Raw genomic sequence first — 15,823 nt, forward strand, 5'->3', positions numbered from 1 at the left:
GATAGTGCCTTTCTTCTTTATGGATGATCTTTGGCTTTACAAGTTACAGAACACATGTTTATAATACCTGCTAATTCACCACATTGTTTATTATTCATCATGCAAGCAATTGAGGGGAGTATTTCATTATTTGTTTAATTGCTTTAAGGACCACTTAGTGATATAAAATGCAAATAATTCAAATGGTTTAAATTGGACCTTGCAGGAAACAATAGAATTCACATGATTTTTCATTTCTAGTTTTGGAAACCAGTCACGGTTTGAGATCTCTCAGGAAGACTTAGCAACACTGACCCCACCATGAGCAATACAACCCAGGTTCTTTCCTGACACAAATAAAATTATTTGGCTTAGAGGAGAGAAGCCTAGGGAAGAACACAGTTCACAGGCTGAACTGAGCTGAGCCTCATGAGGAATGTCCAGAAAAAAAATGAGTCTGTTTCCTGTTTGTACCTATGATTCTATCTGGCTTACAGAAACACACTCTCTGTAAATAAGGCCTATTTAGTAAGTGTACTAAATGAAACATTTAGTTTTCAGTGGATGGTATCTTCTATGAATGTCTGTAAATACATTTGTGAGAATGTTTTATTATTTTTCAACTTTTAAAACTCCTTCCCTTTTTTCTCCTACCTGTCCCATTACTTATTTCTCTCTCTCTCTCTGTCTCTCTCTCTGTCTCTCTCTCTGTCTCTCTCTCTGTCTCTCTCTCTCATATATATATATATATATATATATTTCTTCCTGATGAATCCATCTAGTGTTGCTTGTACATACATGACCTTCATATTGTCCTCAGCCCCTGACTATGATTTGTCTCTTGCTTTGGCAGGGTGTGTGATTTTTGCCAGCTGCAGATAGTTTCTGTAATTGTGTGATATTTGGAATTCTGGTAACTTTTCAGAAGGTACATAAATGCTATGGCCCCCAAGAATCAGTATGAGTTGTTGGTTGGTTACAAGTTGTTGTTGGTCATGGTTTGTTAAATAGTCATATACAAAGAAAAGACAACAAGAAAAAGTTAGATAAACTGACAGCAATGATCAAAGTTGCCCTATTCAGCAGAAAGTTGATTAATAATAATGTTACCACCTTCCAAACCCTGACTTTTTTCAGGAAACTAGTTCCTTTCCTCTCTATCTTTTTTTCTCTTTTATCTAGTGTTAAGGGGCTGAAGGGGTAGAACAAAAAGGATGGAGAAAGGTAGAAGAAAGAAAATTCCACAGAGTAGCAAAAGACAAACTACAGGCACCACATAACCAGTAAATTTCTTCATTTTGACACGTTGTGGTTTTCTGTGGTGATCCCCTTCTGCTATGAAGAGAGGCTTCATTGATGAGTCAGTGCTGTGTAACCCTTTTACTTAAGATTAAAGCCTTCTATCCTTCAGGGAAGCTCCTTAAACGGGAATGTAAATGTCTGAAAAGAGTTCCAGAAGTCCCTGAAACTGAGTAGACTCAGTAGGCCACTCCTTGTCAGAGTAAGCAGTGAAAACTGAGAGTTCATCTGAGACTAATAGAATAGAGATGCAAGGAAGACTCTGAGAAGACCAGCTATTTGGGAGAAGCAGAAACAAGCTAAGCTGCCTGGAAGAGGTTTTGACCAACTGAGACAACCTGAAGGCTATGTGGTGAGTTCCAGGTTCCCAACTTGGTGAGCTGTCACCCACTCTAGAGTGGGTATTGATGATGCAGCTCTGCTTGAGTCATACCTGTTCCTGTTACAACCCTCATCTGTAAGTAACCCCATTAAAACACATTGGTTCACCAGTTTAGAATTTGGTAATATCTAAACTTTGGTCTGTTGTGGGATCCTTATCTGGGATTACTAATCATGTGCATTGCATCTCCCCAGGAAAAGTTTGTCACACATCAGAGGGGGGAGCTGTACTTCTCTGTGGGTATAAGAACAAGTTTCAGAACGCAACTAGGAATTGTGCTGGTCTAGTTAAGTGAAAGGCAAAGTTCTCATCTAAGATCATGGCCTCATTGGTTCCAGGCAGTTGCTTCTCTGTGGGTATAAGAGTGTTCCACGCGCCTCCCGTGTCCCCTTCGCCCATGGAAGAGAGACACGAGAGGCAGTGTTCGGGTGGTTACCACATCGAGGCTTTATTCTTGTATAAGCAGAAGCGGAAAGACTGAAAGACTGGAAGAGGCACAGCTTAAATACACCCTAGAGTGACATGTTCACTTCTGATTGGCTGTTCACTCATTACCCATAATATGCCCCGGGATGGGCAGTGATTTTTGGCGTGCTTTTTGCCTCTTGCACCTGCACAGTTAGTTGTTTACTAGTGGAGACACGGGATGCCAGCGCCATCTTGGAATGGCGGATGTATCACCGCTAACCGTGGCTTCTTACAGAAGAGCAAGTTTCAGAACGCAACTAGAAATTGTGCTGGTCTAATTAAGTGAAAGGCAAAGTTCTCATCTAAGATCATGGCCTCATCAGTCCCAGGCAGTTGCAAGTTTTATTGTACCAGGCATGAGTTCAAACCTGTTCAGTGGGCTTTGCATCTGATTAGCCACCTGCTGGTTCCTACAAATATATGAGCATCACACGTGCACCTTTAGACATAAAGGTGTTATTATTGCTTGTTATTATTGAGATTCATAGGTGGTACCACAGCTGGGGAGGACTATTGATTGGTTTCATCCTTTGGCATCTGTCATAGCAACTTTGTACTCTGAAAGCTAGACCCTTGGAAAGAGGCTTTCAGGCCAGACTCAGCTTGAACTTTCCTAGTCTGTCTGTAGTGTTTGTTATTTCCAATAATAGTAACTTGCTGTCAACATCTGGGACGGCAGTATGGTAACTTCAATTACTTATATTGCTTTAGGGGGTCACTTGAATTTCCTTCACTTGTAACACAATAGAGATTTCTTATGCTCTTATGCTCACACTGGGGTTTTGTTAGACTGGTATTGGTCCTGTGAGGAGCATTATCAGTCCTAGTGTCATAACTTCAGCTAATAGATTTAGTATGTTATATTAGATATGTTTATGGGCATACATGTTGGAGGTGAGGTTGTATAGGGAGGAAGCTTTAATTGACAAGGAGGGAGGGAAATGAATACAGAAGGCAGAGGGGAACAAAAATGATGTTGAACAAATCTTAAGAAAACATTATTTTATTTTTATTTGCCTTCCTTCAACACATGACTATTCCTTATCAAAGGAACATACAGAAATGACAATCCCCTCAGAGGAATGGAGGCATCTCAGTTGAAATCACCTACCTACACCAAGTGTGACCAACCTGAATGGGAAAGACTCACTTGGAGGGGTGTTTGAAAATTGGCTCACGTTATAATCTGAGCAGTAGGAATATAGTGTACCATTGAGTTGGTCACCTGACCATTGAGATTCTCTTACCACACCTGTTGGCAGGAAGAAAATCACTCTCCAGGAGTCCTTACATTTTGGTTTATTATTAGTATTGTTGTTGTTGTATTATGGTTCTTTTTTTTATTTTAGAAAATGCATTGATAAAAAGGCTAGGGAGAACTAAAACTGAAATGTTAAAATAACCTGCCCATTCACTGTGAGGTGAGCACTTAAAGCACGTGAAGTTTGGTGAAGTGATGTTGGGGCAGAGTTGGTCGAGAGAATGTTCCCTCGGATGTCTGTCCCAGTTTACTAGGTCTAGGTTAAGGGAGATGTCCTTGTTCTTCACTTTGGTTTCTCCATCTTTAAATAAAGATGATAGTGACAAATCTAAGACGATCCCTGTGAAGTTGAGTCACTGTGTGAGATATCCATGTGTACGGTAAACATAGTGCCTGTCACATTGCAGCAATTAGTTATGAATAACTGATTAGCTTTACTAGGTTCAAGGGCAAAGAGGTCTTAGAAAGGAGAGTCGTAGAGAGATTTTAGCAAGGAGACCATGTCTCTTGTGACCTTGAGTATGATACGCTTTACTCAGAGAGTCACATCCCTATGTTTTGTTTTACATTTATCTTTTACTTCACTGGCACAGACTAGATGAGAATAAATGCTTGTTGAAAATAACTAAAACAAAAATTTAGAAGCCACAATAGTATTTATGTATCTGTCACTGAAGTATCTGAAGGTATTTTATCATTGTTACACCCTTGGAAAATTGTAATTTGTTCAAGAGCAGGCTTTTGGCTTCCAGGTGTTTGATGTTTGTGGCATCCAAAGAAACTGATAAATTACGAAAACCTCAAATCCTGTTCTAGGATATAACTATGATTCACAAGAAAAAGAATAGTGATAGCTCCCATTAACGGAGTGTCTAGACCATGCATTGTTCTTTGAGTTTTATAGTAAATAGATTATTTAGTTATTTCCTTCACTCATACTAATAATTTTATTCTAAAAAATAGTAAAAACATGAAACAGACAAAGTGATTGGCCAAGGATACATAGGTGTAATTTCAAAGCTAAGATTTAAAATAGTACACTTTCCAAAGCATGAATTTTTTAGTGCGCTATATTTACACATGCTTCTCCTTGAGTGATATGGGTGTTTTGATTGATGGGGGAAAATCACACTGCCTCCTAAATGCAATAGGCACATAGTCTTTATCATGGATGGGTTCCATTCCTGTCATTTGTTACAACTCTGAGGGGCAGCTGCCATTACTGATGTCTGAGACTGGAGTAATTGTGTTGCAAACTGAGACCCCTTCCATATCCATAACATACATCACTTCCAGCACAATTCTAATGGGGATTTGCTCCTTCTTTGGGTCCTCATTGCCTTCCCTTGTTCTTTCCCAAACTGAAGGAAGTTGTCTGTGTATCAGCTTTTGCAGTTGCAATGGCTAATTATTAAAGAGCTTTTCCATTTAAGCAAACACCAAGACTGTCAGGCTAGAACAAATATATCTTTGTTTGCTTTTTCCCTGGAGATGATTAAAGAAGACACACTAAGTATGTGGACTGTGGACTGTCTACAAAAGCAAATTAGGGGGAAAATGGCTACCTGACGAAATGCCAGCAGACTCTCCAGGGTAACTCTTATGGGGCTTGCTGTGAAGGAATCTTTCACCATTGTAAAAAAGGCTTACAGAGCACCTGCACAGGTGCCCCGTCAGCTCCCTCAATGTGCTTTTTGGTGATGAAGATGAAGGGAGAGCCAACAAACGATAGGACACACAAGACAATTACATCTTTCTTAATATATGCCGGTCTTTCAAGCCATGGGTGAGAATAGATAAAGGTTTATTAAAATTTCTAGAGTCTAAGGGGAATGAGTTACATAGACAATGGTATATGTCAATGCTCTTTTACCTGGTTATAAAATAAATTTAAAATCATATGAATACTGAGCTCCGCCATTGGATTTTAGTTTGGAAGAATGGTGTTTAAAGTATTAAGAAATTGAAAAATAATGAAATGATGATGAAATGCTCCTCTTGAACTAAAGGAAGCATTTCAAAGAGAAAATAATGCTTCATGTCATTCATTTTTATGACATTTAAAAATTTTGGTGTAGAAGATTTAGGGCATGTTACAATGAGTCCTAAAATAAATTAATTTTGGCGTTTTTAACCCCCAAACAACTTGTATTATATAGGGCTGTTAGCAATACAGTGCTACTTGCAAATGTGATGATTCAAGTTCAGATCACAGCACTTACATTAAAAAGCAAGCAAACCCAATACAGGTACCTGTAATCCCAGCACAATAAAAGCAGAGACAGGTGGATCTAGGGGTGGATGTGTCACTGGCCAGCCAGCCCAGCTGAATTGGTGAGCTTCAGGTTCATTGTGAGACCCTGTCTCAGAAAAAACGTAGTGGAGAACTACTGGGAAAGACATCTGATACTGACCTTTGATGCCCATCCACATGTACCCACACAGGAACAAAGGTAATACAAATTTTGATGAATATTGTGACTGCTATCAAAAGAATATAATAATTAAATATTTAGCAGAGTTAAAATAATGTGGTAGGTTGGAAACAGGCTACATTTGATAGTAATTTATGGAAACCTGTTAAATGAAGTGGCACTTCACTAGGAAAAATTCTCTAAAGTTATAATCACAAGAACTTTACTTGTCCATTAACAGGAGAAGACATCAATGTGACACATCAGCTGATATGGCTTGAGGAAAAAACAGCAATGTGGCTTAAAGGAGAACCCAGTTGTCTCACCTATCAGTATGCCAAAGATCCTTAAGGACACATTTTGCACATTTTGAAAGGGCAACTTCTAATATAACTGAGGGCAAGTTACTCATCATAGCCAGTATTTAGACAGTGCCTCCAAGATGCCTGTGAGGATGTAGTAGAAGAGATTTCAGATGCATAGCTGGACCACTATTTCTAAGACCCTATGCCATATTAAATTACACTATTTTCTTCTATATACAAGAAAATATATGTGTATATCTGGTTCTGTGTACATAGGTTGTCCATATGTAAATATTAAAATATATATGTATATCACATATAACTAAAGAGAAATTGCTGGTTAAAGACTGAAAGAAAATACATAACAAACTACATATGTCTTATATGAGGTAATAAGATGGTGAATTTTTTAAAAATGAAATAGATTTGTGGATAAATGTGGAAATTTTTTTTTAGTGTGATTTAGGGAAGTCTTTGATTTGGGTGATGTTAATTCATATTAAATCTTCATTGCCATCCCCCTTCTTATTTCATGACTTACCCAAAGAGACCTCGGGACTGAGGATACAAGTCAGTGGTAGGGTGCTAGCTTAGCAGGCTTTTAGGCCATGGGTGTGAGTCTCAAAAATGGAAGAAGGAAAACTGAAGAAAACATGACAGTGTAAAAGTGGGAAGTGAGACAGATGAGGAAGAGAAAAAAGGAGAGACGTTGTAATACTAAAAGCTGACAGATTCTCCAATCCTGTTCTGATCTCTATCCCAAACTCAGCCTTCTAAAGTCTTCTCTGTTTACTCCTTAAAATATGTCTCAGAAAACAGAGACAATGTCACCTATAACAATTGATAGCAACAATGGAAGTTTTTGATGGATATTTACGAGTTGTTGAAAAACATGATTTCTAGCCTGTCTATAACATGGAAGAAAAACATGCTTGAAGAATAATTCCTCCACACCTCTACGTAGTGTTGATTAGCTGAAGAGTTCTTTTGATTGATACTGACACGTTTATGCAGCCCAATCTCTCATTTGAGGTGCAGCGAAAGAAAAAAGGCAAAAATCAAAATAACAAGCTATCAGCAGCACAGCCAAATGAAGAGCCATGTGTGAGCGTGTGTGTGTGTGTGTCTGTGTCTGTGTGTATAATACATTATATAGTTAGTTACTATTACAAGGAGTGTCCTAATCATGGAAAAATTGTGCTAATTTAAAACCATTCAAAGGCACTAGATAAACAACCAGCTGTGGCACTTTCAACACTTCCCGGGAAAGCAAGCTCTTCAGTATAAGGTAACCTTTAATAACCCAGGTGTACCCTGTTATTTTTAACTACCTACATAACCCAATGTTAAAATACCAAGAAATTGTGGGCAAACTCTCTTTTACATGCACAAATTATAGCTACCAGCTTTAAACTGTATTAGTTAAGTTAGGTATTCCTTCAACTTATTAAGAGCTCATAATATCTTATGCTGGGACTTCATTTCAGTCTAAGAATCTGGATGTGTGAATGGTTTGTGTTGTTCTGAGAAAACAAACAAACGAAAAAGGCCTTATCTAAGGGAGAGACGGTTACAGAACCAGAATGCTAGAAAACAAAAAGCAAGTAATTAGACAAATGAAGAGACTGTGAACCTATTTTGTTTTGTGAATTTGATACGCATGCAGAATGGTCCCTCTCTGTAAAACTGTATTTTACTCTAAGATAGCACAGTAGTGTAGAAAACAATGCCATTTTCTGCCCCATTGAGTTCGACATTGTTTTGAAAAGAAAACAAACCCTCTGTATAGATTTTCTCTGAGCTAACACTAAGTTCAATTATGTACTAATGATTGCAGTATCTGGACTCTATGGTATACGAAATGATTTTGAGGAACAGTTACACATCTTCCTGGGATCCAGAAGAAAGAGTTTCCGAGTCACTTTTAAGCTTGAATTGTTTGTTTTCACAATTAGTATATTGATTTTACTTCTTGGGACACTGGCATGTCATCTGGGCACCTTTGTGGCACTCTTACAACTGTTTTAAAGAAGCAGTTCTAAGAAATACATGAAGGATAAAAGCCCTCCCATTTCTTTTTTTAATTGGTTATTTTATTTTATTACATTTGAAATATTATCTCCCTTCCCATTTAAACCCTTTATCCTCTCCCCCCCATCCACTCTGCTTCTATGAGGGTGCTCCCCCACACACCCACTCCCTCCCACCTCGGTGCCCTAGTATTCTCCCACACTGGGGCATCGAGCCTCCACAAGACCAACCGGCTCCTCTCCCATTGATGCCAGATAAAATAATCCTCTGCTTACATATGCAGCTGGAATCATGGGTCCCTCTATGTGTACTCTTTGGTCAGTGGTTTAGTCCCTGGAAGCTTTGGGGGGGTCTGGTTCTACTGTTTCTAAACCTTATTTCAGAGATTAATACTCCCCAGAAGTAGATTAATAAACTGAGGCATTTGTTCAGATGTGGTCAGAAGCATGAATAAAGACTGAAGAAGACCCTGAAGGAGCCTGCAGCTCTGTAGGAGTGCTGCCTTAAAGCTACCCTGCTTTCCTCTAACCCCACATTATGCTCTAGTTAACATGTCTGTAGTAGCCCCATTGCTTTTCTGCTCTTAGCATCTCAGCCCTATTGCTTTCACTTCTAAACAGTGCCTCAAGTGCCTCTTGATTCCGCTGCATGGCTCAGTGCAGTGCGTAGAATTCACAGCAGCAGAGCTTGGCTGTCTTGATTCTCATGCAGTTCTACTCTTACTCTTACTCTTACTCTTACTCTTACTCTTACTCTTACTCTTACTCTTACTCTTACTCTTACTCTTAGCTCACAGGAATGCTTCCGTCCCATAAGAGTCCTGGAATAAAATGGAGGCTGCCTTTCAGCAAATGACTAAACGAGTAAACTTGCTATCAGTGAAGTGTAAAGAATGGTAACTGTTTCAGGAGAACATAGGATCCTGATGCTATTTGTCATGTCCCAGGCTTGTTACACAGGCTTGAAGAACCATGCTACTCAACTTTGCTGTTTCGATTTTATTCTCCAGAGTCACAGAAACAAGAAGAAATACTGATTCTTAATCCCCTCTCCCCAAACTCAATTGGGAAACAAGTGTGTTGAAATCAGGCATTTTATTTTTTTTTATTTATTTTTTATCGGATATTTTATTTACATTTCAGATGCCATCCCCTTTCCCCATTTCCCCTCCAGGGAAAACCCCTATCCCATGCCCCCTTTTCCTTTTTGCTTTTGTACCATTTTTTAAAAATGTTAATCAAAGGCTTTATAGGTTTGGTAATGCTCAATCAGAAGTGTAACCCAATACCCATCCTAGATATATAAACTATCTTTGACTGGTGGAGACACGTGAACATATGCCTCTATGCCCCCCCCTCGATTTCTCTCTTTTTCTCTCTCTCATAATCTAGCTTTTCCTTTCCTTCTTCTCCTCTCCTTACTCCTTCTCTTCCTCTCTGTACTCCTCCCACCTTAGCTCCTCCTCCATATCACCCTTCTTAAATCAACATGAAATGGGTTTCCATCAGTGACTACTTCAGAGTGATTAGAAATATACTTGTGGTGCCACTGCCCTCCTCGCCGCCAATGGCCTTAACTGTGACTGCCTTTCTTGGTTGGCTGGAAGTGGTTAAAGATTATTATTAATGAGATTACCAAGAAAACAGCCTATGCCTGCTCTGCTCAAAGCGATGTACATCAGGCTTTAAAGCCTTTTCAACTCAATTATCAGTTCTATTTTCTTCTGCAAAGATCCAAATAATTTCCCCGAAGTAAACAAGCACAGAGCTGTTTTTAACAGTCCTTGAGCACTTCACCACAGGAATTCCAAACCGGGAGGTATGTCATAGAGTACATTTGTTAAAAAAAATAATAATATGAAAACTTCAAAACTCAAAGAGTATCTCTTCTGTCCATTTCTGTTCTGTCAGATGGTGCATGCTACTCCACACGACCTTGGAAGATAAAAACTTCCCTGTTGCTAAAACGGATCTCTTAAAAACTGTAATAATGACTAAGGGTTCTTTTACAAAAACACACACAAAAATGTGTCTCACTTGATAGTGTCTGTAATTTTCCTGCATTGTAAATATCTCTTTTAGTGAGGTGAGGTTTACCCAGTGACGATCTCACTTTTTTAAGTGAAAGAAATAAAAAGCATCTAATATTGAATTAAATTTGAATGGGGAAAACGTAAACCAGACCATAGTAATTCTGTATGTCTGTTAAAGGAGAATTTTTTTGTTTGTTTGTTTCCATAACCACAATATCCCTCATTCCACTGAGATTGCAGGGTGGCACTCTCAATCCATTGAGGCGAAATGCCATTTCACTGACCTCAGACTGCATGGACAAGGTGGTGTTTCGGAAAAACAGCAGGGAATGACAAGCGTCTCCAGTTAGGTAAGGTGACACAGAGCTGGAAGGAAGGAGTGACTTTAATCCTCAGGCTTTGAATTGGCAGAGCTGCCTCCCTCTGCAGCTGACTGTATGCAGAGAATGCCTGCAGCATCCTACTATTCAAATAAATGTTGCTTTCATTAAGCAAACTTTGCAAAGCTGTGACCTATTTTGATAGAATTTAAGAAAATTTTCAGGTGCGTTTTTTTCTACTAGCCAACAAGCTAGCTTTCTGAAACACACACACCATAATTAAAAATTAAAAAAAATTACATTAATATCTGTGTAAAAAAATGCAAAGCATACTGCTCATAAATAACAATAATAACTACACTTAAATGTGCATATGACTGTCTTCTTTTGTCTTCCTTGGTCTGTAATGATCATAGACGTTAAAAAACCTATACTATTTTATATATGTGCAATAAACTCATCATACACTAGACGTGTCTATAAATACTATACATGCATACAATGATCATGCATACTTTCATTAACATGTTTAACTGAATAGATGATTCTACATCAAGGACAGTGATGAGGTTCCCACATCATGGTTCTCCTTTTGAAGTAGTCACTACAGAAAATCTACATAGGCATACACATCCTGGGCAAAGACTGCCACTACCACTAACAGAATACATACATTACCAACCATGGGCCTCAGTTCTCTTACCTACAATATAGAGATAGCTAGTCCAGCTTGACAGTGACATCATCTATATGTAATGCTTGGGTATTAGAAAGTATTCAACCTTTGTCATCAGTATTATTAGCCAAAATAGATGAAGAGAAAGAATGATCAACATGCTTTAAATTAGCTAGCATATTATTTAGGATCTTAACGGATCCTAAATCAGTTGTATAGCTAAGTTAGACTATGAAGGGTACAAAAATCCATTTACCAAATGCCTAGTAAGAAAGATGTGAAAAGGTGTGGAAAAGAAACTAGGAAGGGTGCTGCAGAAAATGCCAAACACTGTGTTACTGGTTGAGTGTAGAGCTGAGACCTGTGGTGTGTGTTGCAGTGTCTCTTGCTTTTTGCTGTTGCTGTTTTTTTTTTGGTTTTTTTTTTTTTTTTTTTTTTATGTCAGATTGATTCAAGAACACTCTTGGATCAGTCTTTTTTGTTGTTGTTTTGTTTTTTTTGTTTGTTTGTTTTGTTTTGTTTTGTTTTGTTTTTCCAGACAAGGTTTCTCTATGTAGTCCTGGCTGTCCTGGAACTCACTCTGTAGACCAGGCTGGCCTCGAACTCAGAAATCTGCCTGCCTCTGCCTCCCAAGTGCTGGGATTAAAGGTGTGCGCCACCACTGCCTGGCTTGGATCAGTCTTCATAGTGATTATTTCTAGTCAGTTCTATTCTCCAGGGCAGAAACCCTGTACATTTTTTTCTTTGCTAGATATTTCGACGGTAATCCTGATTTCTCAATTAGGGCTTCTCTAGCAGTGCTCAGCTCTGACCCTTTTCAAAAATTCTTGTCACCAGAAATTGAAATTTCACCATTTCTAAAACCATATATGTAACAGTCCACTCAGCCCACAACTTCCTGTAACATTGTCTCTCTTGCTCAAAGTGGGAGAGCTGCATCTACATATGCACACACACACACATACATACACAGACACACACACACACACCTGCACACACACACGCATTCATGCTCACACCCACCAAGCACATAGTTAATCATTTTTTGTGATATCCCCCAGCAAAACTTCTGATTATCCATCTCTATTGCATTCAGTATTATGTGTGTCTGTTCCTTTGTGTTTGTGTACCCAGTGTGTAGTATAGAGAAGGTAAGTATTAATTAATAAACATGCAAAAGAAACTTTGGCCATAATACAGTGGGTATTTTGGAGACTCATGTACCTTTTCAGCTAGAAAATTATTTGCTGTATCGCTAAATTAGGAAACTTGGTTAAGTAATATAAAAATGAAAATTAAATAGAAGTGAAAAAGTTGCATTTTTTTTCTTTTTTCTTTTTTTTTTTTTTTTTTGGTTTTTGAGACAGGCTTTCTCTGTGTAGTCCTGGCTGTCCTGGAACTCACTCTGTAGAGCAGGCTAGCCTTGAACTCAGAAATCCTCCTGCTTCTGCCTCCCAAGTGCTGGGATTAAAGGCATGTGCCACCACTGCCCGGCAAAATTACATCTTTTAATTACCCAGGAAAGTGTAGGCAATCTTCATTCAGTACAAGTTAAATCAGCTTAGCTCTTAATAGTCTCATTGTCCTAAATTCTTTCTTTTGATTTTCTCTCTTCTGTGGCTTGTACTGGGATAGGTTACCATCTGTAATACTCTGAAATAAGTATAGTTAATTAAGCTCTCTCTATTAAGGTAACCTGAAAATAAAAAAAAAAAAATTGTTCCTATTTTCTAAGGTGAACAGATGTCTAAAGGCATGAACGCAGAGTTTATGAGAAGTATAAGAAGGCCGTCTCATGAGTCACAGAGCTACCCTGTTCTTGCCTCCCTGATGCTGATGACTGCACAAACTCTGGCTCACACCACCTCTTGCCTATAGCTACCTCTGCTTCGTTTCAATGGGACTAATACAGAGAGTGTCTCTGACTACCACTCTGTTCCTGGAGCACTATGTTCCAGGTGATGGGCTGAGTTGGGCTTCCATAGCTTCCAGAGGCCTATCTTGTCCTTCTTCGGTCTGTTTTTCAAATAAGAATAAGGCCTCTAGTAGGCTATTGGAACTTTCCTGGTCACTTTTATGCCAGGGACTCTGTTGTGTGTATCCAAGACTGCCTACATCTTTAGGCTTTTCCTCTGGCCTGTTCCCATCCTTTAAAAGAAAGTCATACATAGTGTGTACAGTAGTATACTCAATTTTAGTGAAAGGGCAGCTGTTTCTTGGGATACTGAGAGACGTTGGTTAGGCAAGATGGAGTGCCAATATGCTTATAATTCAGACTTTTCAGGATATACAGCAGAAAGGCTTGGAGAGACAAGGCAGAAGACAAGTTTCATAGGAAGAATTGAATTATCTCTAATTGCATATTAGAATCTAAAGGAAAATAAAAGAGCTTAAACTAGAGTGCACACCACTAGGAAGTGACTTCTAAAAGTATTTTATGTAAATCAGTTGAGCCTCTGCCCCACCTGTAGTGTCTGTACAGAAACTTAGCTCAGGAAGGGACCCACACTCAAGTTGGATGGTTAGTGCTGTAGAAACTCATACCGAGATGTCAAAAGTGTCAAAAGACATTTGACTTTTTTCTTTGTACTGGAGAAGAATGGCAAAAATATTAAAAGTCAAAGATAAACAGCTTTTGCTGAATCGTCCAAAGTCAATTTCACTTTAAGTCAAGGTCATGTGATTTATCAGAGTGGTTTTAATTATATTGTTTTCTAGTGAACATTATGGGTGTGCCAATTCTAATTTCAAGTATTTCATAAAAGCTTGCAATTTCTTATGCTGCAATGAACCACAGTCCAGCATTGAATCAATCAGAACCCCACCTAATTTCAATGGGGATATTTTATGAGGATAAACTAAATAGTTGAACCTAGTATTTTGGAAGAGAACAATAATCTATGACAGATGATCATCTGAGAGATAGCTTTCGCATGCAGAAAATGTTTTATTCTTTATTCTCAAGATAACTGAAGGAATTCTTGGCAATTGAAGATATGTAGAGATTTATTTAAATTGTATGTAGATATTTTTACTATTTGAAACTACATATTGAAAACTCTGTTTCGGATATATGAGACATGCCTAAAACAAAGATATAAAATCTAAGCTACTGTGATAGTTTCACAATATCACGTATTTGTATAGTTGCTTCTGTGGAAAGCTTGTTCATTAGGCCTTTTAATTAACATGAACCTAAAATGACTTTAGATGATAGAAAGAGATGTTATGCTTGGAAAAATTATAGCCTCTCACCAAATCTTTGGTACAAACTGTGTATTTTTAAGTAACCATTGCAGAGAATAAGGAGAGTAGAGCAAATGTGACAACTGAATAAGTCTTTCAGACAAGGACTTAATAATAGCATGTTGATGCTTGTGTTAGATGCTCTGCGATGGAGGGCTCTGTGTTCTCTTCTCTCTAAGTTGTCTGAAAGCACACATGTCTTGACAGAGTACTAAACAATAGGATCACACTTCAATTTCTGGGGGTGGGTGTATATGTGTGGCTGTTATATGTGCACATAACCAAACTTTCATGAAAAGTGGTCTAAGCAATTATGTTAAATTAAATAAAATTATCAAAATGTTGCATTTTTTCATAGTAGGTTCATATCAGGGTTTGTTTGATAATCAAGCAGGGATCTTCTCTACTACTTCAGAATGATTTCATTCACACAGGAGCATGTCTCTCTTGTGTTTCTTTGTTAAAAAAAAAAAAAAAAAAAACACAGTCTACAAAGGACATTGTTCTCCAAGTTAGCAAGTCTTTTTCACAAAACAGTATGGAAAACAATGTTGATTTATACTGAAATTTAATTCATTCACCAAATCTTTGGTCATCGCTCTACTCTAAGATGGAGAAATGGGGAAAAAAGAATCACTATGAAATGTAGAAATATACAGCTTTGACTTTATGACATGTATTTATTTGTTTTTTATGACTAACAGATCTTTGAAAGACATTGGCTAAACTATCAACATTTCTCTAATATTTATATATTCAGACTGAAATAATGAGAGTGATCTATTATTCTTGGATAGGAGACTGGTTTTTAAAGAGATTAAATGGACCTTGTTCTGGCTCACATCACAGAATATGAGAGTGTTTAAAAATAAACAACTATAATGTGTTTTTTTTGTAAAATAACAACAAAAGCAACAGTTATTGACTCAAATAATATATTAAATTATTTCATTCTGTAATTTTTATTATGAGGTGCATGTACCTAACCACAATATAATTAAGGAAATACTATTTGGGGATTCAATCATAAAATCAACATACAGTCATGAAAGTATTAGTGTCTCAGCGAAATATTTTGTGTTTTGATGTCAGTATATTTTCATGGCTCTACTAAGTAAAAAAATTCAATAGTTGTTTTATTGGGAGAGCAATATTGTCATGAAATGTAATTAAATGCACATTTTGCTGCTAACAATAAAGTAAACCTTTTTCTAAGACCATTTTGAATGGACATTTATGAATAACAATATTCTGTAGACTCAAACATTTGTTTGTTTGGAGTTCTATAAATTACATATTCCCTGACTGGTATAGGCAGCCAGCTATCATCTGACTATTTCATTGTAAACACACACATGATTATGAGAATGTTCATTTGACTTGGAGTTGTTCTGCATCTTTGTTCTTTCC

Source organism: Arvicanthis niloticus, chromosome 20 (assembly GCF_011762505.2).
Source record: "Arvicanthis niloticus isolate mArvNil1 chromosome 20, mArvNil1.pat.X, whole genome shotgun sequence".
In the NCBI taxonomy this organism is placed as follows: domain Eukaryota; kingdom Metazoa; phylum Chordata; class Mammalia; order Rodentia; family Muridae; genus Arvicanthis; species Arvicanthis niloticus.